The sequence below is a fragment of the Dermacentor albipictus genome, chromosome 7 (assembly GCF_038994185.2).
Source record: "Dermacentor albipictus isolate Rhodes 1998 colony chromosome 7, USDA_Dalb.pri_finalv2, whole genome shotgun sequence".
Classification (NCBI taxonomy): domain Eukaryota; kingdom Metazoa; phylum Arthropoda; class Arachnida; order Ixodida; family Ixodidae; genus Dermacentor; species Dermacentor albipictus.
Genome location: NC_091827.1, coordinates 71,974,077 through 71,998,166, shown reverse-complemented (window position 1 = coordinate 71,998,166; position 24,090 = coordinate 71,974,077). Strand labels below are relative to the sequence as shown.

Genomic DNA, 24,090 nt, shown 5'->3' with positions numbered 1-24,090 from the left:
GGACAGCGATACCAAGCACGTTAGGGCTGTGGCGTTGCCCAGTGTAAACTGCGCATCAGAGGCTATCAGGCGTCGTAGATTTATCTGACGAGACAGTGAGCTCGTATTTGGTGAGGAGTGCTTCGTTATTACTGAGACATCTTGCACTTGCCCATACACGTGTCAAGAATTGAGACCCCGAGGTGCCACAAAACGGGTAGCGGTACCACTTTCCGGGAACTTAGAACGTTTAACAGCAAGAAATCTCCCCGCCCTGGCAACTTCCTTACCCTTCTCAATGTCCATGGTGCCTGTTGTATTGCGCACAATATTACTCAATGATAAAATAGACGATACCTAAGCATCCTCATTGCAAATAGCGTACATCATGAAGACAACTATTACCTAAACAAAGAAAACCTTTCTGATTTCTTTGCGTCCTTTCGTAGCCGTTACGTAGCCAGGAAACGGCAAAAAATAACTGAAAATACCTTTTTGAAGACTATCTCTTTAAGCAGTCGCCTTGGGGTTAAGGCTGCCGGGCGTATATCATCGACCAAATGCTAAGTTAAAACAAATATAGCCATATATTTCTATTGAAACGAATTGCAAGAGCGCAGTTCCTTTATAAAGCAAAGCTTTCTTTTTCCATTTACGGCATTTTACATTTTACGGCGGTTTGTTCTTACTATCCTCATCATTCAGGAAACTAAATATCGCCATCTCGCTTATATGCATTATTATGATTGCGTGACGCACGTACAATAGCGGATAGTTCTTTGGTGCGGTTCGACACAGAACACTTTCGTGGCAAAGAAAAAAAATATGAAGGTGTTTTATCCTAACTCTCGATGATGAAGACGCACGCGCGACTCACCTGCGAGCTGTCAGTGGCTGACGCCATCGTTACGGATTTGCCCAAACGCACAGAAGCACACGACGCCAAAAAGTTGGTGTTTGAGCGTTGGGAACATGCCGTCATTTATACAACAGAAAACAAAGGCAGCAATAAACGAGCTTTTCCAGCACTGAGAAAATGGCTGGCATCTAAGTGGTAGAACACCAATACAGACTAAACGCGACCTTTGTGATACTAAACGGATGCCGATATTTACGCAGTAAAGCGCAGAAAAATGAAATAAGCGCATATTTCATCGCCAGCACTTTAGCTGCCTATGTACTAGAATAAAACAAACTGGACGTGCTGTGTTCCGCACTAAAAAAAAAAATCCGCAGTTTTCTTTCCAAGCGCGAACTCAAATCTACCATATTATTATCCTCTGCAAGTCGTCTGCTTACACTTAACGAGGCGTGGCTCACTGGAGACATCAGCGATGATGAATTTCTATTGAACTGACTGAATTTCCGTGCGTGCTGCGAAGGCCGCGCCAGATACGCGGTCATTGCGGTACATTGCGTTCATTGTGCTCAATGCGTTCATGAGTACAATGCCCACATAGTGGGCTGTTATTTGATTTGAAGTCGCGAGCGATTATCTTGCTCTATATTAACGCGCAGCTGCAAATATTACGGGTGATTATCTAAGCACGCCCACACAACCATACCATCGAATGGTGTTTGTTTCGGAACAAGCCACAATACTTGGGATTTTTGCAGCCCAATTCCACAATTCCACAAATATAATGACACAATGGCAATTTGTTATCATCGCCAGACCTAACCGACGACAGGAAATTTATCGGCATCTACCTAAGCTTAAAAATACCCTGCTTGTCACTGAAGAAACAAGGGCTTTTCAGAATGCACCCTATTCCTTGACTCTAATACTCTACAACAAATCAAAAAGTTTATGAAGCATTTATTATCTCCACGAAATTAGCGAACATAAAGTAATTCTTGCGGGCTAGTGTTTTCAATCACCAATTCGCGAAATGTGTGAGAAAAGGACATACCTGCACTACAGTGGTGAATACGAAGCGATAAGTGGTGGCCTTAGTACATTTATTTCATGTTTCAGCTTTTTCAGCATCACATGTCCATGTGAACTGGACACACTGTAAGGTAAAGTTGAACGATATAACATCTAAATTCGTACATAAAGTTAATGGTTTCTCAGCCATTCATAACAAATTATGATATATGAAAACAATAAACGCCTTAAAGAATGCAAGCGCCCATCCCTCGTGTATGTCCCGTTTGGGGACCTTTAGGGTTCAAATCAAAATAAATAAATTAAATTAATAAAATACAAATTAGCGGACTCGTCTATTTCGGAGTAGAAACATAGAGGCCTACGTCACGCGCGGCAGAACTATGGCGACGCTGAACAAAACTATACTCTTGCGCTACGCCTAGCTAACAACCTTATCGCTTAGAGTTTACGACACTGTCGAAAACCATTGCCAGCGAGTTTTCGAAGGAAGTGAAAGCCGACAAATAAGGAGAAATTATACTAACCACGTAAATAATTTGGACGAGCACACCTCGTCAACGTCATCGCACTTAATTTAATTAGCATTGGTCGAGCTAGCTCGTGAAGGGAAATAATGCCATTTCAGAGTAGCTTGAGTGAACTCAGAAAGAGCACTTAGTTTGTGGTCCACCGTATAGAACCACAGTACTACCTGCGCTTGAAACGCACGACTAATCCACAATTTTTTTTTAGTTTAGCTACATAGATGCCAGTACCTTTCCAGTGAATTGAAGGCTGCTTTGACTTAGTCTCGGTGTTCTAATACGCAGATACTCGCCATAGAAGAATAATGTTTTTGGCACTGTGTTACTCATTCCGAAGGTCCAGGATGAAATCCTGGCAACGGCGACTGCATTTCCACGTTGGTGAAACGCAAGAACGCCCGTGTACCGCCTGTTGGGTGTACGGTAAAGCACATCAGGTGGTCACAAATAAACGGAGGGCCTCACTACGGAGTTTCTCATAATCAAATAGTGATTTGGCACGTAACACCCTAAAACTTTATTTTCACAACACGGGTGGCCGCCCTTTGGTCAGTGAGGAAGAGCAGCAGTGTGGCAATGTTTGTTGTCTAACAGATAGATGGCACTATTCTATCCTGCTTTTGTAATCACGTGCCTTTTGCTCATTTTTTTAGAATTTAAATAATCTGTTGCGACCACAGTAGCAACGTTACCTGCACCTTTTCGTGTTTCCTGAAGTTTTACACAATCCAGGAACTTTCCTTACAAGTGTAAAATTGACCAAGACCTTTCATGGGTGAACACCTTTGCTAAGAACAATTATTGATCATAAAACAGAGTAAAAGCAAGAAGTTTCTCTTCTTTCTAACAGTTCCGTTTGTGGCAGTGTCATATGTATAAATATTCTTGTGAGACGGAGAAAAACATGACTGTTGTCTATGCAAGGCGAAAGCTGAAGCCACCAGCTGACACTAGAAGATGGCGCCCGAAGCGCCCCAGCAACAACCACATTTCTTCGTCACCTTCTCTTGCTTACAGTCCTTTTCTGCATACCGACAATACACCGCCGGGGTTGGAGCACCGACCCGGCGCAATTGGCGATTATGACCGGCCAAAGGCAGGCACGTAGGGTTTCAAACAGGAGGCATGGACAACATCTTTTCTTGGCTGTACGGACGACGGGCCTAGTTGTGCGGGAGCATTCTCGTACGTCACATTCGAAAGCTGTAGTAGGATTCGGTAAGGACCAGAATATCGCGACAAAGTTTTGCCGATAGGCCCACACGACGAGATGGTGATTACACGATCAAGAAGGAGCCAGGTAAGTACTGCACGTCACTGAGGTGCATAGGGTAATGGGACTTCTGGGAAGCCTGGGGATTAGTGAAGTGAGCTCGAGCTGTCTGACGTGCCTGGGCTGCCACAGAAATAACATCGCGGCCGTAAGCGGCATGCGACTCTGCGACTTGTAGAATTACAGAATCCAGGGGCGAAACGGGATCGCGGCCTAACAGTCGATAATATGGTGAGTAACCAGCAGTGTCATGGTGGGGCGAATTGCTCGTGAAGGTGACATATGGCAGAGCGAAGTCCCTGTCCTGGTGATCTGGAGAAATGCACATAGCTAGCGGGTCGGTAAGCGTAGTGTTCAGTCGCTCTTTGAAACCATTTGTCTGTGGATGGTAAGCAGTGGCTATATTACTCTCAGTAGACCATAGGCGGATGATATTATCCATGAAATTTGACAAGAAGTAACGTCCGTGATCCGTGAGGGCTTGACCTGGAGAACCGTGCTGCAGGATGACATTGCGGACGAGGAAATGCGCGACGTCAGTAGCACATCTTGTAGGCAGAGCTCCCGTAAAGGTGAAGCGCGTGCCTAAAGCTGTTGCAACGGCAGTACATTTGCTACCCTTAGTTGTGACAGGGAAAGGGCCAAGTAGGTCGAGTCCCACGCGAAAGAAAGGCTCTGTGGGAATATCGACAGCTGGAGCCATGTATGTGGGCTTCCGGTGTTGCCACAGGTCGCAAGCTCTCACATATCAGCGCACAGAGTGGTAGAGGTGAGGCCTGAACAAATGGCGGCGGCCGTCATGGCCAGCAGTAGGTCAGCACCACCAGGGCGCAAGTTGAGTTTGTACAGGACGCCGTCAGAAATACAAAAGAGGCACATGTAAGCATTGGGAGTTAGCGCGCTTAACTAATCTATGATAATTCGCAGAAAGAGTTCACAGCGCTGTTCATCGCCAACGTTGAGCAGTCCTGTGATGGACATAACAATGATGTCGGATTCGAAGTCCGTGGCTTCCGGTAGGTTATCAGGGTTGCTGTACAAGCAGTCAGCGTCCGGGTGTAAACGACCGCATTTGTACAAAACAGAGAAAGTGTACTCATACAAGCGCAATTCCCAGCGCCCAAGACGCCCTGTAGTGTCCTTCCGCGAGGAGACCCAGCAGAGCGCGTGCTGGTCGGTAATTACGCGAAAATGACGACCAAATAGGTATGGGCAAAACTTCGCTATCACCCAAGCTTACTCTCGCTGTCGAATTACTCTTGCTCCATGATAAAATAGTTGCGTTCGGCCGTAGACAGAAGACGGTTTGCGTCAGCGATAACGCAATTTGACCACGCATAATCTGGGCAAGAACAGCAAGAACAGAACAGTAGGCAAGCAAGAACAGTCTGTGGCACCAGAGCTGGGTGGTCGGTCATCGTGGTGCTTTGTCTGTCGCTCATCGTGTCAGGGCTCACGTGGCAGCGGCTGCAGTGGAGCTCCGTGTTGGTACCCGGCACATTCCCCAAAACGTTGCAAGGCGGAAACATGAATGTTGTCAATGCAAGGCAAATGCTGGAGCGACCAGCTGACAGCTGATCTGTCTATCTGTATGTATGTCTGTCTGGTTATCTATCTGTCCTGTCTGTCTGTCTGTCTGTCTGTCTGTCTGTCTGTCTGTCTGTCTGTCTGTCTGTGTGTCTGTCTGTCTGTCTGTCTGTCTGTCTCTCTGTCTGTCTGTCTGTCCGTCCGTCCGTCCGTCCATCTGTCTGTCTGTCTGTCTGTCTGCCTGTCTGTCTGTCTGTCTGTCTGTCTGTCTGTCTGTCTGTCTGTCTGTCTGTCTGTCTGTCTGTCTGTCTGTCTGTCTGTCTGTCTGTCTGTCTGTCTGTCTGTCTGTCTGTCTGTCTGTCTGTCTGTCTGTCTGTCTGTCTGTCTGTCTGTCTGTCTGTCTTGTGAAATTGTTCTTCGGTCGTGTTCTTCGGCTCCGGTTCGGGTTGCCTGGCGAAGCGTTGCTCCCGGTCACGAATGTCTCATCCGCCTTTCGCGTCTCCTCCTGCTTCGTCGCTTCGGCACGGATCGCATAGCTCTGTCGTCTCGTCGCCGCATTCGCACTGCTACGCGTTACTACCACTTGATATTTGGGAGCGTCCCTTATTGTACTTGCAAGTATACGCCTAGGCACTGCATAGCACCCCTATCGCAACCGAGCTCCGTCCATTTTGTAAGCGCTGACCCATACTGGTTAGTGCAGCAAGAAGGTAACAAAGCAGTAGTGGCGTGGGATCTGGCACATGGAGGTGCGCGCGACTAGGCAAGAAACGATTCGCCTTTAAATCATATTACTACGTTGTGCGCGCTCGCTACCACATACGCGCCATATGGGACGTGCTGCTGGCTCGAGTCTCAGTGGTTCGATCAGCGCATCGAAGGAAATGAAGACAATTCAACCCGCACCCGAAAATGAGACACCATCATCATTATAATCATCATCATCAGCCTAGTTACGCCCACTGCAGGGCAAAGGCCTCTCCCATACTTCTCCAACTACTACAGACATGTACTAATTGTGATAGTGATAGAGGTATCACAGGAATAATCAGGAAAAGCACAGTACGTGCCCGCTTTTTAGCACTGTATATGCTTCTTTTGTCCCCCTAACCTCACTGAGCCCTATAATATCCCATTTACTACCCTATAATTTCTCCAATAACACTGCTAGACTCGCCTCACTAGATAACGTGCTAACGTTAAACGTTGCCAGGTCCAGATTCCAATGGCGGTCTGTCCGCCAAAATGAGACATACCGTGCGTGAAATCTGACGCCTCGACCGAGCAAGACGGAAGCACCAAAAACGTCGCCCTTAAAGTCATCACAGCTCGCGAATGTGAAACGATTGGTTGCTTCAATACTCTCGTGCAACTAGACGTTGGTGAGAACATTTCAATGTGTCCTGGCGTGCCCCCGATATTTCATCACGTGTGCCTTCTGTAGGTTTTTTTCTTCTTTAATTTACAAAGCTGTGAATTATCAAATAGAAACAGGTGCCTGAAAGTGATGTTGTCATAACCGAAATCATACATGAACACCATATGTGAAAGCTTTCATTTCCGAGAACACGAAAAGTCTTGGCCTGGCCTTTATTTTGTCATACACAACTGTCAAATTTTATTAGAAGATTCTTGAGACTCACATATGGGCTACGTAATAGATTGCATGGTGAGTTTTGTGGTCGCAAAATGGAAATTGGTCGAAAATTGTTCCAGCGAAGTCAATAGCTGAAAGTGAAAGAAATAATTTTCTCAGTTTTTTCATGGGCGCCAATGTTGCTTAAAGTACAGGAACAAAAGCACTCTTACATTAGTAGCTTGGCGCAATATTTATCATTGTTTTGGAGGAACATAGACAGTAAGAAAAAAGTTTCATTTGTGATGATAGAAATAATTTTTGCAATTGCTTGAAAACTCTGCGTCGACATGCAACAACATGCATTTCATAACCTCAGAGCGAAGCCCTAAATGCCATAGGAATTCCGATGTGCAATATTTTCCGGAAGCTATATTCATTATTAGGATTCGTATAGGCTGCAGGATTCTCGGTCAACCTTGGTTAAGTGATTACATGCTCTAAACTGATTCATGCGACACAGTATTTGTGACATTTGGACTTAATATAGGCACGCACTCTTGCCAGCATGCGCATAAGTGCATGTTTATATTATGTCTCACTTGTGTTCAACACTTTCGCCTAATTATAATTCAATGCTATAACCTCCCAGTATAATTCCTTAAGTAAGTAAACCGGCCTTCGGACTACTGATGTAGTGCAAAAAAGAAATCGGTTAGAACCTTTTGCGATGTATAACTATTCCAAGACGGGCCTATCTACAGTAACATAAGGCTTCTTTATTACCAAATATATTACATCGTACCGATTTTCTATTTCGGTTCCTCTGACACTACCTAAATACCATGTAAATATTATCATATTCATCTAGTGAGGGCCATACTCGCGGGCTACCGAGATAATCAGTGTCGCACTATATCATCTGAAAGCCCTCTAATATATATATATATATATATATATATATATATATATATATATTTTCATTTATTCGATAGCTTGTGCGCCATAGTTTGTATATTCATGGAAGAATCGCGTACATTCTGTTAGGTATGGCGTGACGCCAAGGGCCATACGTCCTCCCCTTCCCCCCTCAACGTGGACGGGCACCGTGGGTGAGACGTCATCCCCTTCCCCTCTCAACGTGGACGGGCACCGTGGGGGCTACGTCATCCCCTTCCCTTCTCAAGGTCGTGGCATCGGGTGTGCTTACCTCGTCCCCTCACTCTACCCCCTGCGCCTGAGCCCACGAGAGCCGGAGAGGTCATTCACTCTTCCGCTCCTCTCAGATTCGTCGAAAAGAGAATCGACTTCTCCTTCCCGTGCCTGGTATTGCCGGAGGAGGGGCCTTCTCTCTGTGCCTGTCACGTGTCATCGACGCAAGCAAGATCCCGCCCACACGATTGTAGCAGAGCCTATTTAAAGGGCTTGGAATTGTATACCAGATACTTCATACCATGTACTTCATCTTGATACTTCATTCTCTTCTTATTTTCTTTCAACTACCATGGAATAAAACAGTGCAAGTTTCGCACTAGCAAAACGTCGTCTCGCCCATGCTTGGTCGCCATGGTCTACCGGAAGCCTGCAGCTTGCCGACAACGCCACGCCACCCAATAAGGAATGTCGGTGGAGCTTCGAGAGACAGGTTACTTCCAGTGGGATCGCCTTCACATGCAACAAGCTGGTTGCTAACGGAGGGACAGCCCAGAGGGGCAGAACACTTCACACTCATTAAAGGAAAGCTGAAGCGTTAGTCGAAATCAATAAGACTCTCATATACGGATGCGGGAACTTATAAACCATGAACGTAAAATTTCGGCCTGATTTTTCTCTTAAGAACGACGTAATCGCCGGTTAAAATTGCGCTGTCGCTCCGCCCCCCGTCGAGAGCCGCGCGCTGCTGCTCACGCTGACGATGCGAGCACAGACCGGAAACCACGCCGTGGTGACGTCAGCTCTGGTGTTCCGCTCCTTCGAAATCTCCGCGACCGTGCCTGACAGCGCTTGTTTCTGCGTGTGTGCCGTCATAATCTGCCTCGCTCGACCCTGCATTATTTTGTTAGTATGTATGAAGAGTGGTAGTTGACGTCATCATCATCATCAGCCTGGTTACGCCAACTGCGGGGCAAAGAACTCTCCCATGCTTCTCCAACAACCCCGGGTATGTACTAAATGTGGCCATGCTGTCGCTGCAAACTTCTTAATCTCATCCGCCCACCTAACTTTCTGCCGCCCCATGCTACGCTTCCCTTCCATTCGAATCCAGTCCGTAAGCCTTAATGACCATCGGTTATCTTCCCTCCTCATTACATGTCCTGCCTATGCCCATTTATTTTTCTTGATTTCAGCTAAGATGTCAATAACTCGCGTGTGTTCCCTCACCTAATCTGCTCTTTTCTTATCCCTTAACGTTACACCTATCATTCTTCTTTCCATAGCTCGTTGCGTCGTCCTCAATTTGAGTAGAACCACTTTCGTAAGTCTCCAGGTTTCTACCCCGTAGGTGAGTACTGGTAAGACACAGCTATTATACACTTTTCTCTTGAGGGATAATGGCAACCTGCTTCTCATTTTCTCAGAATGCCTGCCAAACGCACCCCAGTCCATTCTTATTCTTCTGATTATTTCCGTCTCATGATCCGGATCCGCCATCATTACCTGCCTTAAATAGATGTATTCCCTTACCACTTCCAGTGCCTCGCTAGATATTGTAAACTGTTGTTCACTTCCGAGGCCGATGAACATTACTTTAGTTTTCTGCAGATTAATTTTAGACCCACTCTTCTGCTTTGCCTCTCCAGGTCAGTGTGCTTGCATTGCAGTTGGTCCTCTGAGTTACTAAGCAAGGCAATATCATCAGCGAATCGCAAGTTGCTAAGGTATTCTCCATTAACTTTTATCCCCAATTCTTCCCAATCCAGGTCTCTGAATACCTCCTGTAAACACTCTGTGAATAGCATTGGAGATATCGTATCTCCCTGCCTGACGCCTTTTTTTATTCGGATTTTGTTGCTTTCTATATGGAGGACTATGGTGGCTGTGGAGCCGCTATAGATATCTTTCAGTATTTTTACATACGGCTCGTGTACACCCTGATTCCATTGACGTGCGCAGTAGTTGACGTGCGCAGCATCAGTTGAAGTGGTGGGCCGATCATGCCGGCGTTCTGTGCAGCCTACGGTTGCACGAACACCAGTGGCCGCGACGATGTTCCTTTACTCCCCGCAAGAAAAGAAGCTTGCAGCTAAGTGGGAGGTTGCTACGAATGGAAAGAATTTCAAGCGGTCAAGGGTAACAGTGCTGTGCTCTAACCAATTCCGTGACGACGATTACTACCAGAGTTTATCAATAAGGCATGAATGAGTGAGAGTACGACTTTCTGCTAGCAGGCTTTCTAAACGCAACACGAAACGTTCGGGGCAACGAACGCACAAAGGCGGGACGGGTGCGGGCGGACGGATAGTAACTGGTCTTGGACGACATTATGATTACACGAACACGACCAAACCTGGATTTCGATTTATTGCTAGCTCCTTCGTGTTAGCGCGCTGAGCGGAAGGTACATGTTCATCTCCCACCCTTTACGCAGGTTTCGTCGCAAACCGCCGTTAATTTTCTATTCACACGTGTGTTGTGAAACAGCCAACATGCAGCTACCATAATGCAGCGAAAGTGTAACATTTCAAGTGTTTGAAAGCCGGCGCACGCCAGCACGCTGCGCTCTCCTTCGCGCACATATAGAAAGCGGCTGTCTCACGTAGCCGACGGAATTCACCGCCTTTACGGCTCCGGTGACGATTACCGTGCGGATGGCTCGCTGATGAAGGGCACTACACGTGGTACAAGAACTGGAAAACTTTTCCCGCATGTAAACCGTCTGTGTAGATAGCCGACAGCTTTGAGCCAGCGCAGATATGCCGACGATCGCATCCCTCCTTATGTTACACGAGGAGGCATGCAGGAACATAACAGTACAGTTGTTTGCCCGGAAACGAACTCACTGAATCGTTGAATACTGTTTTGCAAAATCATACTCACCAAAGAACATTTCTAACACGAGGAGATCTTACATTTCGCTTAGGTTCGCGTCAAAAGTACTGCTTGCTACCAGCATCTCTTCCTTCTTGGAGAGGCCGGCTACGTATACATGTAGGGAGCAACGCCGAAGTCCTCAGAGAAACGCAAGCTCTCAAAATTTACCATTACAGTTTCACCAAGCTCACCACATTACAGTCTCACCACAGCGCGAACCCACCTTGCACCGTGCTTCATGTGTGGTGGCAGCGGCCGGGGCGGACGAACGCCAATGCGGACGTCATGAGGCGCCCGACCAATCACAGGCGCAAATGAGGCGCGCGAGCTGCCCGAGTCTGCTCCTGCGCTTTTCGTCGAAATAAAACATGTTTGCGCATTATTTCGCTCAATTTCGATACAATAATCGGATTCCGAGGCCTGAAAACCATTAAGTACAGCTCTTCACTCATTTTTGTTTGGAAAGCTCTTCAGCTTCCCTTTAAAGGATTGACGCATGAAGTTTTTTACTACCTGCTCTAAGCATTGCACGAACTTGTTCTGGTGCATGATTTTGCATTCTCGCTGCTTGCGCTGTACAATTGCGTCCCGATTTGTATCAGAGAACTCTTTTGAGGACATTTCCTATTCTGTGAACTTTAGTGTGCTATTTGCAGACACCGATGTTCCATCCTTGCTGCATGGAACACCATGTTTGAGTAAAATGAGATCGCATTTCGGTCTCACGCTGCGCTAAGGGTGCGCATGCTCTAGTACTGGGCACAGCGGAGGACCGCCGTGGGTTCGAGCCCTGCGTGCCACATTGCACGCGGGGCACCGCTTCCATGCCTGCTCCGCCCCGCTTCGCGTTTCAACGCGTCTCTCCGGGCGCACGCCCCGCCCGTCCCAGGAAGGGAGACCATAGGCGAAGCTCTCCTTAAAGAACGAATCACATTTATTAAGCTGGTGGTCAATATAGACCCAAGTTTCGGCAACACGTCCGAATCCAAATCTAATCGCCACACATTACATGGCCAAATGGTCGCCTTTGGCGGCTACCAGCGCAACTCGACAGAGCAAAGAAAGACCCAGCAAATAGAGGCCGCCCATCTTTCAGCCAAGGCCTGCCATCGCGCAACCCCACAGCAGAGAAAGTGGAAATATGAAGAAACAGTGGAAGAGACGGGGACACGATCGGACGGGGCTACCTAAGGAGATCGACACGACCGGGCAGGGCGCACACCCGCCGAGGCAGGGACCCACAGGAGCCGAAGTAACCACCGGCCGGCAGCGGACAAAGGGACTGCCGCTGGCAGAGAGGAACACATTCGCATCTTCCGACGCCCCGATGTGTCTACTCGGACCCCGTCTTGAGCGCGCGGACCCGGAGGGCACGCAAGCAGGGTGCGAATCTCGCGACAAAGTCGGCCAATAGACAGCTTTAGTGTAGCGCACGCAACTATAGCGTACGCTATACGCTATACAATGCGTACACTAAGCAGCACATGTTTTTTATAGCTTTAGTTGGCTTGCAAGATCTTGGGATCTTAGAGGCTATATGCCATCGTTGCGGCTATATCTCGTCTGCAGCGACAGGTGGAGCTGAAACATCGAAAAGCATGGAGTTTGGTTTATACTTTGTGGCGGATGGACATGCTTTTCGGGGTTGCATGGTGGCGACTAAATCATAATCTTTTGTGCATGCTTTGAGCTTGCTTCTGTTCTTGAGTTGCTGATTTTTTCTGGCCTTTAAATATTAATTGGGTGGCTTTCTTTCTTTTTTTTTCTTTGTCTCTCGTATTTCGGGTGACCGGGTGTGTTTCGTGCACATTTGGTTTTGCACGATGGTTAAAGCGTCCTTTCGCGCCACGTGCTTTTCCACGTGCACCAGGGTGGGACGCAGTGTTTGTAGTCTTTAAATAATAGCTTGTAAATGGCAAAACTAATACCTATTAGTGGTTCTACTGTGTCTGTTTTGGTAGAAAAGTGGGAGCGTGGCCGCGTGGTTGAGCGCGTGCGAGAGCGTGTTGCACCTTCGGTCTCTGCGGCATTGATTGCTTTTGAAACAGTGGGGAAAGTTGCTGTGCAGCATTTTGAGGATTTGGGCCCTGTGCGTATCGGTTTTTGCTAAAATGGATGTGCTCTGCACTGATAGAGTGTTATAGTATTTGCAGCAGTAGTAGCATTATATAGTACTCTAGTATTTGCAGAAAGCCGTGGAATACGCGACGAGAAAGCGAGGAAAGCAGGCAGTGCGCAGGGGGTCCCTCAAGGCAGATGAGAAGAGGGATGAGAATGGAGAGGGCGTCGAAACAATCGACACACAATGTGATGGGGATACTAGGCTGCACAATATGGAGGCTTTCCAGGAAGAGCTTTCAAACTAGTGCAAGAGCTAAAAAATGAGCTGAACAGGGAGCGTGATGCACAAAAGCGAGTTGAAAAGAGACTTAAAGCGGCCGTGGAAAAGCAGAACGGGGCCACCATTGTGAAGTAGAATGGGCGTGGCAATGCAACGCAGACCCCCGACGTGACAGGAGAGGGACTTTCAGCAAAGTACGTGGAATGCGTGCAGCGTGATGAAGAGTTAGCTGGAAAGAGCGCCACTTACCTTGAGGAAACCACGCGGAAAAAGGGTGAAAGGGTGACTATCGCTGGCGACGCAAACCTTGCTGCGTGTTCAAAAGCAATTGTGGAGAGGGTGAAAGGTGATAAAAGAGAGGCGGTAGCAACATTTCTAGGGCGAACACTGGGTTCTGTCATGGAGCGGGCAAAAGATGAGCTCGCGAAAAATGCCCGCGTGTGCAACCTTGTCATAGTAGCAGGTGGGCTAAATGACGTCGTAAACAGGAAAGGGACAGGAATAGGCCAGCGCTTGGCAAAGCAAGTGGATGACTTGTTCGAGCTATCCCCTCAGGTGCAGATCATGGTGGGCACGGTACCGTGGGGGCCTGTGCGTGACAGTCACATACAAAGAGCTGTAGTGGCTGCTAATGAGGTGATATGGAAAATGAACCGAAATAAAGGCTTTGAGGTTGTCGAAGTAAAGAGGGAAGTGAGAAGGTGTGGTGGTTATACAGGAGACGGGATCCACTTCAATTACAGACTAGCACGAGAACTGCGGTGGCGACTTTGTGGTCACGTTGTTGCTTTCTTATGGGGCCGGCAGGTGCTCAGGAGGGCAGAGTAGGTAGTAATGAAGAAGATTCCCTAGGGGAACTTCAGAAGAACATCACCGTCGATAACAGAAAAAGGAGGAAAGCAAGAAAGAGAGCTCGCCATGCAATAGGCTACATAAACATGCAGTGTGGCAGAAGAAAGGAAAAGTGGGCAGAGATTTAGGAGTAGGTAAATAGCGAACCAATAGGGGTGTATCCGGTTACAGAAACGCACCTTAGAGACTCAGAAGAGCCGGCAGTTATTGAGAATTATGTTTGGGAAGAGTGCAACAGAATTAAGTCGGAAAGAAAGCGAGGGCGAGTCGGAATGCTCATCCCTCGGGGAGCCAAATGGAAAAGAATAAATTCACAAAGTCAAGAGCATCTTTGGTTATCACGTAGAATTGGTTGGAAAACACTTGGCTGGGCGTTACTTATTTGAGGACCGGAAATTATTGAACAGAGAAGAATACAGTGTTAGTGCATTGCATAAGCGTTGATATTAAGGGTTTTGGCAATGGTGCTGAAATTGTCCTATTAAATGACATGAATGTCCCGATACAGGACTTAGATGGCTATACCGACAACTACAGGAAGTCAATGCTAGACCTTTGTGGGCAACATAAACTGGTTATCGTAAATATAGGGCCTTAGTGTGAAGGGAAGATCACGTGGGAATTGGGAAACGGGCAACTGATCATTTATTACTGTCTGATGAAAGAAGGAATTAATGATAAGTTGAGAGAAAGAGTCATCGATGAGGCAGGGTTTAGCAGCGTAGGGAGTGACCATAAACGCATCATTTTGAAAATGGGATATGTAGTTGGGAAAGTGAGCAAGGAGTGCAAGACGGTCAGTCCAAATTTTGACGCTGAGCAAATAGCGAACACAATCACTAGAGTCGAGGAAGAACTTGGCAAATGGTCAAGTAATGAGAGGGAGTATGGTGAGCTTCTAAGTGTAATAATGATAGAAATAAAGAGAAACAAGATATTCATTGGAAAAGAAAAAATAAACCGAAAAGCTAGTGGAACAGAGAGATACGAGAAGCGATCGCCGAACGACAGAAAGCATCTCGAGAGCACAGGCAGGCAAAGAAAACGAAGTTGCCGCAGGATGAAGCAACCAGTAAATGGGAAATATACCGGGAGAAAAAGTCCATGGTTCAAATCTTGGTGCAAGCAAAATGAAAGGGTGAAATTCATGGTTGTTTGACAGAAATACCTGGTAAAAATGGCCGCACCTTGAATATTTTGGGACCACATAAGACTATTAGGCAGGAAGTCAACAACAATACAAGGATAGGATAGGAATAAACTTTCTTTGTCCAGCAGTCGCTGATGTTGGTGCCCGGGGCTAGGCTGCCAGTGGTCCATCGCCCGAGGAAGATCTTTCGAGATCCTCGGCAACGGCCCTAACAACAATACAACAACGTATCCTAAACGAAGATGATAATAGCCTGGAAGGAGACCGCAATAAATTACATCCGCAAAGTAACAACCCAATCTTTCCAAGGCAATGAAGAGGTTGTATTTGATGAAAAAAGGAGCATGAATGAGACCCAAGTGGAAATGGAGCTAGTGTTGACAAATGTCAACTGGAAGATTGCGGAAGGGAAAATATCTAAGCACACAGCCACACGGCTAGACGAGGTTCCCGTTAGGCTGATTAAGAAACTAGGACCAAAAGTAAAGATGCTTTGGTGAGAGCAGTGGAAAAAAATAAAATATAGATGAATACCAGACAGTTGGTGACAAAGTAGAATGAATTTATTTTATAAAGGTAAGGGGGAGAATCATAAAATTCACTTCTATAGACCGTTGACCATTACATCGGTAATGTACAGGCTAGCAATGCTGGCAATCAAATTACAGCTTCAAGCATGGGCAGAGAATAATGACATTTTGGGAGAGCTTCAGAATGGCTTAAGAAGAGGTTGGCATTTGTTTGATAATTTTTTTTTCTTACTAAGTGTATTGCTATATCGAATGTAGAAAACCGACTGTTGTATGTGGCATTTTTAGACATTACAGGAGCCTATTACAACGTATACCGGAACAATCTGTGCATTATTCTGGAAGGGGAAGGCTTAGGTGACGATTGTCTGCTGCTTTTGAGAGAGATGTGCCTTATAAAATACCGTTTGCATTGAATAGGAAGGGATGAGGAGCGAGGAGAAAGTTCATATCAACAAGGCGATGAGGCAGTGGTGCCCTTTATCTTTGCTGCTGTTTATGATGTACGAGGTGAGGATGAAGAGGGCGCTTGAAGGACGTAATACCGGGTTTTTTCTCTCATACAAACAGGCGGGTACAGTAGTAGAGCAGCAGCTCCCAGGTTTACTTTATGCGGACGGCATTGTGTTGCTAGCTAACAAGCAAAGTGATTTGCAACGTCTGGCTAATATATGTGGACAGGAAGGCAAGAACTTAGGTTTCAAATTTAGTGTTAAAAATCAGGTGATATAGTACTCAATGAAAACTGTGAACAGAAAGTAGAGATACAGGGCCAGGAAATACGTCGGGTAAAAGAATATAAATATCTCGGTGTATGGATAAACAAAGGCAATACATATATGGAAACACGGGAAAAAACAATAATAGTGAAGGGGAAGAAAAATTCAGTCATAATGAAGCACAGAGCGCAATGGGGATACAATAGGTACAAGGTCCTCCGAGGTATGCGGAAAGGTGTACTGGTTCCAGGACTTTCTTATAGAAATGCGGTTTCTTGTTTATATCAGGGATACAATGAGGACTCGACGAGAATCAAAGGTCAGGGGTCGCCTCGCGTTGGGTTCTCAGGGGAAGACTACAAATGAAGCTGTGCAGGGTGTTATGAGCCGGGCTAGTTTTGAAGTGCGGGAAGCTCGCAGTAAAATTGAGTATGTAGAACGACTGAGGAATACGGAAGAAAGTAAATGGGCTGGGAGAGTGTTCAGGTATCCGTACAGGAAAAACATTGATTCACAGTGGAGGAAAAAAACTAGGAAGCTTACCAGCAAGTATGTGGCTTGTAGGGGGCAATCGCAGCAACAAAGAAGGTCAAGCGGAAAGTCATCGAGGCTGAAATAATTTCATGGGTGGCGGCAATTCAAAAGAAACCTGCCATGAGTAACGACTTAAGAGGAAAAACGAAATCAGGAAAGAAACCGTTTATGATAACTCAAAGGGAAGCTCATTACTTTTCGATGCGAGATCGGGATGCCTTAGAACACGCACCTATAAAGCGAGATATAAGAAGGAAGAAGAAGGGTATGCTTGCTGTGGTAAAGCTAGGGAAGCGATGGAGCATATTTTATTGGAATGCGAAGACGTCTACCCAGCGGTCGATTTAGGCACCACTGGCCTCCCTGAAGCCCTTGGGTTCAGCGGGACCAGTGGTAAAGTAAACATGTACTCAGTAGGCATTAGTAAGAGGTGATCGGAGGATTGGTGGAAGAAAAGAGGGAAACAACAAAAGCGGAGACGTGCAAAAGCACAGTTCGCAATAGGGGATCAGAAAACTTGGTTTTGGTAGTTCATAGTGTTCACTTTCTCGTTTTTATTGTTTAAACTATGTGGAACGTTAGGCAGTTCAATTGCAAGAGCTTGTTGGCGCGATCCACCGCCCCGTTCCAAAGCGGACGCTCATAACATCCATTCATCCATCCATCCATTTTGATTTTTTCTTTCGGTAGACTTCTACTCGTGTGAAACAAGAAGCGATCTTGAGAGCACCACAAGGGTATTCTTAATAATTTGTAGTCGAAGCGGCCTGAAACTAAGCGAAAGCCGTTTACACTGTCATTTGCTATGAACAAAGGGCATTTTACAAAAGCAATGCCAAATTCAATTAGAAGTGGGCAGCTGGGACCACCGCCATGTGTTACGCAAACCTGGAAACAACGCAAAGACGCTAACCCTAAGACAAATAACTTGCGTACGCTATACGACTTTGGTCGTTAAGCGTTCTGTGCATGCGCAGTGACGACCCGCTATTTTAGAGCATAATCGAAATTAAACTGTATAAAGGGTGAATGGCGTTGACGTTCCCATAGCGAGGATGACAGCCGAGTGACAGTGCTTTATGACCCACGGCCATGCCGTCCAGGCAGGGAGAATAGGGACACGGATCCCCCGTAAATGCAATGCAATGACTCAGTACAACCACCCAAGGCGCCTGAAACCCCATAGCATAAATTATTTTAAAAAAAAGAAGAGGACGACGACGTTAGGCAAACAAGACACAGTGTTTCCGGGGCCTTCTCCATTCTTCATATTGTCTCTGTCATATTTTTAAATTGTTCCTTGTCGCCATGAAAAACCGTGAATCTCAACTCGAAATACAGCTTTAGAAACATTTGTTTTTGCAGCCGCTATTGTAACGGAGATGGCCTGATAAATATTTCCCAAGTAAAATGTCATGCTTCTGTTGAAGTCATTTAGCCTTAGCGTATAGTTTTCAACACACCAGTTTATCGTTCACTTGAAGCGACAGCTCTGGGAAGTGCAGTCAGAACCCCCCCCCCCTCCTGTTTATAATGAAGTGATAACAAAACCTGAAATTTGAAATTTGCACTGGATCTGAAATTTGTACTTACAGCAATGTATTACTGGCTTGACATGTCGAATATATGATGGCAGCTCGTCACTTTGCATGTATTCTTTGAGCACACGCTTCAGCTGGGAAAATGTGTAGAAGATTATTCAGCTTTATTTGCCATTGCAAATTGCTGTTCAAAGCTAGTCCTAAATATTCACACGAAATGAGCAGCCAATCAAACCCACTTTGTTTTAGGCTATATTTTAGGCTATAGGGAGACATAAAACTTGTTAATAACAAATTAGCAATCACTAAAACTCCCAGCATCGCATACTAAGTTCAGGTATTACGTTATATAAGCGAATCACCTACCGTCCTTATTTACTATGGCCTTGCACGAAGCTCTAGACGCCAGTAGTGCATGAAGCAAAAGCTTATGAAATTCACACGTGATGGGGCGTGAATGTGTGCTCCGTTGAAGGACACCCAAGATGCGCCACATCATATAGCTACAGAGTAAAATTGAAACTTTTTTCTGGTAATGGGAACTACAATATTGAAAACCCCTGTTGCGCACTAGTTCACAGCACAGACTCGATGTCTGTTAAGGTTAGGCCTAACAATTTTTCCCCGCCGCTTGTTGCGCTGCCTATGGTTTTGTCTCAACTATTTTTACAGCCGCACTGTATAGGGCTGAAATCCGTAGTTTTGTGGCGTGTACGAGCAGAAATTCGCGTCATCGCCAATGGCTCGAGCGTCGTTGCGTTCTTCTTTGGCGACCATCGGCACAACCACTCGAGCGCGCTCGTGCCACTGCTGCATTGTTCGGCGTCCTTTTCTTTCACAGCTGGCTCCGTTGTGCAAAAAACTGTCGTCAGCAATGAGTAGGCCGCGTGTTCTCAGGACTGCAGAAGACAGCGAGTGTATCAAGAGTGACGGAGGGAGCAGCGACGTGAGTGTGATCGTCGATGGCGTGCACATGGTAATGCGGTGGTCGACGAGCGTGCCCAGGAAATGGCAGGAAAGCGACCAGCGAGAACCAAAGAAGCATAGCGTCAGTCAGAGAATGGCGCGAATTACCTTCCGCCTCAAGGCTTTAATGTGGATGAGTTACAGGGAACGGACGTGAGGTTTTAAAGGGAATTTCTTGGTTATCATTTCAGCTCTACCTGCAACGTCTGTTATAGAGTATAGTTCAATAGGGACATTACTACGATCGCTCACGGGAGGGTCGACGAGAAGCGGCAGCGTGCGTTGAAAGTGTTAACGCGATGCTTCCCCTGAGAGTTTGTGTCGGTCTTTCGTGTGTGTGGTGCGCGTAGAGAGGCTCTCCTAAAGGCCCGTTTATAGTCCGACGTTATCGGCGCGCGGGCGAGCGTCGTTCGCGGTCAGTCACGCTACGTCGGTTGCGCTGCGCCAGCCGAGATGCCATCCCCTCTATACTTCAACGCGCGCGCCGTAGGCTGCTATCTTCGGAGCATGCGCAGAAGGTTCGCCAAGTCGCGCGCCGTCCGCAAAAGCCGTTTGCGGAGTTGTGTTGGCGCCTTTTTCTTCGCGCGCAATGCATTGTGGTGCGAGAGTTCCGCCGACTTCGACGCGCGAATGGCTCCGGAGGCAAATCGGCGCCGGGCCCGTCGGGGCGCGTTGGAAGCCGCCGGTTACGTTAGCTGCGCCGGTGCGCCCGACTATAGAGGTGTCGTTTTCGCCGACGTGGCGTACAGCGTGACGACGTGAAACAGCCCTTAAGGTTGCGGTTACACGTTCTTCGACGACGAACGGTTATGCGCGGGCCCATGTGCTGGCGCAGCTTCCAAACATTGCTGCCGATCGAATCAGCTTCGCACGTGAACCACCTTCACTGAGCAGAATGGCTTATGCATTTTATTTGTTAATCTTAAAGTTTCTGATCCTTAACTTAGTAACGGTAGAATACAGCGATTCCGTAATTCCTATCGTAAGTGTTCTAACTAATTTTGAATCTTCTTCAGATTTGCTTCTCATGATCAGGGTTCCCAAGGACAAACTAGCATGCATAAAGTTATTTTCACCCCGATTGTAAAGCTGGACGGAAAATTAGGAATACTTTTATCTTGCAGCACAACCAAACATTACGTTTCTTTTCTGCAGTGCATTCTTACATGATAATATTGCCGCTTGCGGGCTAAGGCCCTCAAGCATTGGCTGCAAACCATGGGCGCATTGTTGAACATGAGAACGTAATCTGGAATACGCTGGTGGCTCAGATATTCGCCATTGATACTCGCTCCTAAACCTTCGCAGTCTAACAGCTCGAATATTTTGGCTAAGCGTGCGCTGAAAACATTAATGGAATGTTTCACTGAGGCTGTCGCCTTTGATGATCAGCATTGAAATGCTTTTCATTTGGAGTATCAAGTTCGCTGTGAAATCATTAAAGTTGTTTTTCAGATATTTACAGAACCTCCAGAACTGATTGTATCAGCACTCATTCGCATGACTCTTCATAATCTATGAAAGCCATATAAAAGGTTGGTTGTACTCTACAGAGTTCTGAAGCACCCGTTTGATTCTTATCATGTGATTTATATTCGAGTGCCCGTTACTGAATAAACCTGTTCGGTGGGTCGGTTTGAACGAAGGGTCGCCCTTATTTTATTCATCTTTAGCATTGTTAATAGTTGACTTGTTAATGAAAGCAAGTTATTTTGGTTCCAATGCAGTTTTTCTTTAAAATGTCTCTCCTTATCACTTAGCATACATTTGGAAATTTGCTACTCTTTGGTACACTCGCAACCTTGAGGCATTGCATACAAAGGCGCCCGCCCCTTCAAGCACAATATGCACCCATCCTTCAATAAATCATCTGTTATTCCACCTTCGCATGCCGCTTTTGCTTGCCACTTCTGTAGCAAACCCCTACACATAGATACATGTGAAGCTCCTGAATCGTGTTCGTCACTGCTTCCCATAAAGGTTGCGAGGTTGCTCTGGTTAGAGTATTAATTAGTACAGAATTCCTCGGCTGCTTTTACTAATACATCAACATTGCTTATGGAATTGCCGCGATTATCTCTTTCTGCATAAAAATTACCATTTAGGAAGCCAAATTTATTTCTAGTATTTCATGCCATCCTCCGGTTCCTTTCTCCATGCTTTCATAAAATTCTCAGTTTATGATATTGGATATCACTTACATGCTCCTTGTTTATCCTTGTTGAGTCAATTCTACCCGACCTCTGGAGTTTGACACTCATGCTTTGTCGATGCTTTATTGGATCAATTCCTACTTCGAAAAGCCTACCTTCTTGTTGACTTGGGACGTTATTTCCCAAACTAATCGTGACTTCTGATGTCAGTCTAGTTACGGTCTTATTCGTTATATCTACGTTTTCTTCCTGCTAAGCAGCTTTTTTGTTTGCACGAAACTAGGTCGAATTGATTTCTTTTCGCCCAACTGCGTCCAGGTTGGCCTTCTTCTCCTTGACTAATTGCCGTTGCTGGCGCTCTAAGCACCCTCTGCAGAGCATTGCCCACGTGCTCTAGTGTTCATATTTATGAAGGACCACCCTGTACACGCGTGTCCCCCTTCAACGAACGTCATTCACACCGACATGGATGAATGTAGACACGAGACTGGGTAGCTACTGCTCCTTGAAGAAACTCTTTCAACGTTGCTTGGAGTACCACATGTGTGCCGCTATGTCTGTACTAGTCTCCAATGAACATCAATGTACCAACTTGGATTACTGGGTGTGTCCCACTATAGTTGTGCGCTGCTATTGAGTGAACGGCTTTGGCGGTAGCTTGGGCAAAGATGTATGTCACATTAGGAATGCGCCTTTCATCAGTGACCAAAAGATGCCTTCAACTTTATGATTCTCAGCTGAATGTAGCCTGCCTCCCAAGGGATAATCAAGGACGGCAACTCGACGCATTAGCCGGCTGCGCCATAATTGTAGTTTGTATGTGCAGTTGTTTAATGATCGACTTTCACGCCACCGCTTTTGCGAGCCGCGTTCTGAATGAAGTTTCGGAGATTTCTTCTGCATAGCGCGTAGATTATGCTGCGCACTTTTATCCCTAAGGTATTTGCTCATAAGCCTTTTCTGTATGATTTTTGGTTAGGAAAGGAGAACTCAGCCATGCTGCCATTGTTTGCTATTGAACTGAGGCATTTTACATTGATTCTGCTTCGTGTTTAGGGAGAATCTCACTTAACACCTATGATGATGGCGGTGTGTACGTACATGCGGCTCCTGGATACCCTTTCCGCCAGCTTGAGTTGCTGAATGTATTGCACTGATTTTGTGGCAGAGCGAGAGAACAACTCTCAGCGTTCGAAGGCACTGGCACTCCACGCCTCTCATCTTGGAAGCCACGCGCAGACATCGCGGCAGTTCGACCAGATAACGCAGCATGTTCCAAAATAGGCACAAAAGAGGAGCCTTGTGCATTGCTCGTCTTTCTCACGCAACGGCACGCCATGCAATTCCGAAGCCACCAGCAGACTTCGCGGTGGCGACGCTAGATGGCGCCGAGCTTTCTTGCGGAAGCACTAAAGAGCAATTTCCAGCATTGCACACCTATAACATAATTTGTTTCGACTGCGGCAACCAGTTCTGTCCTTATATTTATTCAATCCTAAAGCATTACGTTGCCAGTCATTGTGCGAAGGGCTCTACCGCAAAGTTTTTGTTAATTTCGGAGTTTCGGAGAATTCTTCTACACAGCGCTTAGATTATGCTACAAACTTCTATCTTTAAGGTCTAAGTCCATAAGCCTAGAACCTTTGTTATATCCTCTTTGTTTAGAAAACGGGAACTCAGCTGTGATGGTACTGATTGCCATTGAATTGAGCAATTGCATATTAATTAGGCTTCACCTTTAGGCAGAACATCACTTAACACTTATGACGACGGCTGTGTGTGCGGGTTTTATGGACACTTCACGTATTTTAACCACAGAAGTCTGAACGCAATATGAAGCTTTGTGGGGTGCCACTTTGCGGAAGAAATTGTTCTTATGGATCCACCATATCAATAAAGACTTCGTTAATCTTTGTCCCAATTAGCTTCCTTAAGCCGACTTCTACGTTTATGTAGACCTGTGAAGTGCATCAATGTCGTCTGCAATTTCCAATGAAATAGAATTCTTGCACCATATTCTCTCTTATCTTGAAGACTTCAGCAACAGGAGATATAGCCATCACTCACCTCTGTATATGTCTTACCACTTCGCCTAACCTCACTTTTGTCAATGATATTGTAGGGAATGTCTGATAATTCTTCAGTGAGTCGTGCTAAGCTAGTGAAACTTGGAAGGGTTTGCGTTTAGAACGTTCAAATTGCAGTGGTGCCAGCGCAGATCTACAGATCTTAAACACCATCGGCCGGCGTCGCAGGTCTGACGGTCGCCTTGGTCAGATCCTCTTGAAATGCTGGTCTGAAGGACCAGGGATATGTTTACGAATTATGATGGAGTTAGCGGAATTCTGCAGCAGAAATGTCGGTTGCTGTTTTATTGAGTAAGGGTTTGGTTTATGGTTCGTCGACCCAGCCAATTTGGCTCCACTTGGTCTAGCTTAGCCTCATTGAATCTCAGTTGTTTTCTTTTGCTTCCCAGTTTGAGGCGCAAGTGCACGCTTG

At 46.3% G+C, this 24,090-nt stretch overlaps 1 long non-coding RNA gene across 1 annotated transcript in view; it reads right to left on the bottom strand.

Moving 5' to 3' along the window:
• Positions 1-6,742: 6,742 nt before the first annotated feature.
• Positions 6,743-24,090, bottom strand: part of LOC135916067 (uncharacterized) — a 42,327-nt gene continuing 24,979 nt past the window's right edge. The window contains exons 4-5 of the long non-coding RNA XR_011507176.1: positions 18,525-18,606; positions 6,743-6,925 (exon numbers count right to left, since the gene is read on the bottom strand). This is a non-coding gene — a long non-coding RNA (uncharacterized lncRNA). The remainder of the gene's footprint in view (positions 6,926-18,524; positions 18,607-24,090) is intronic.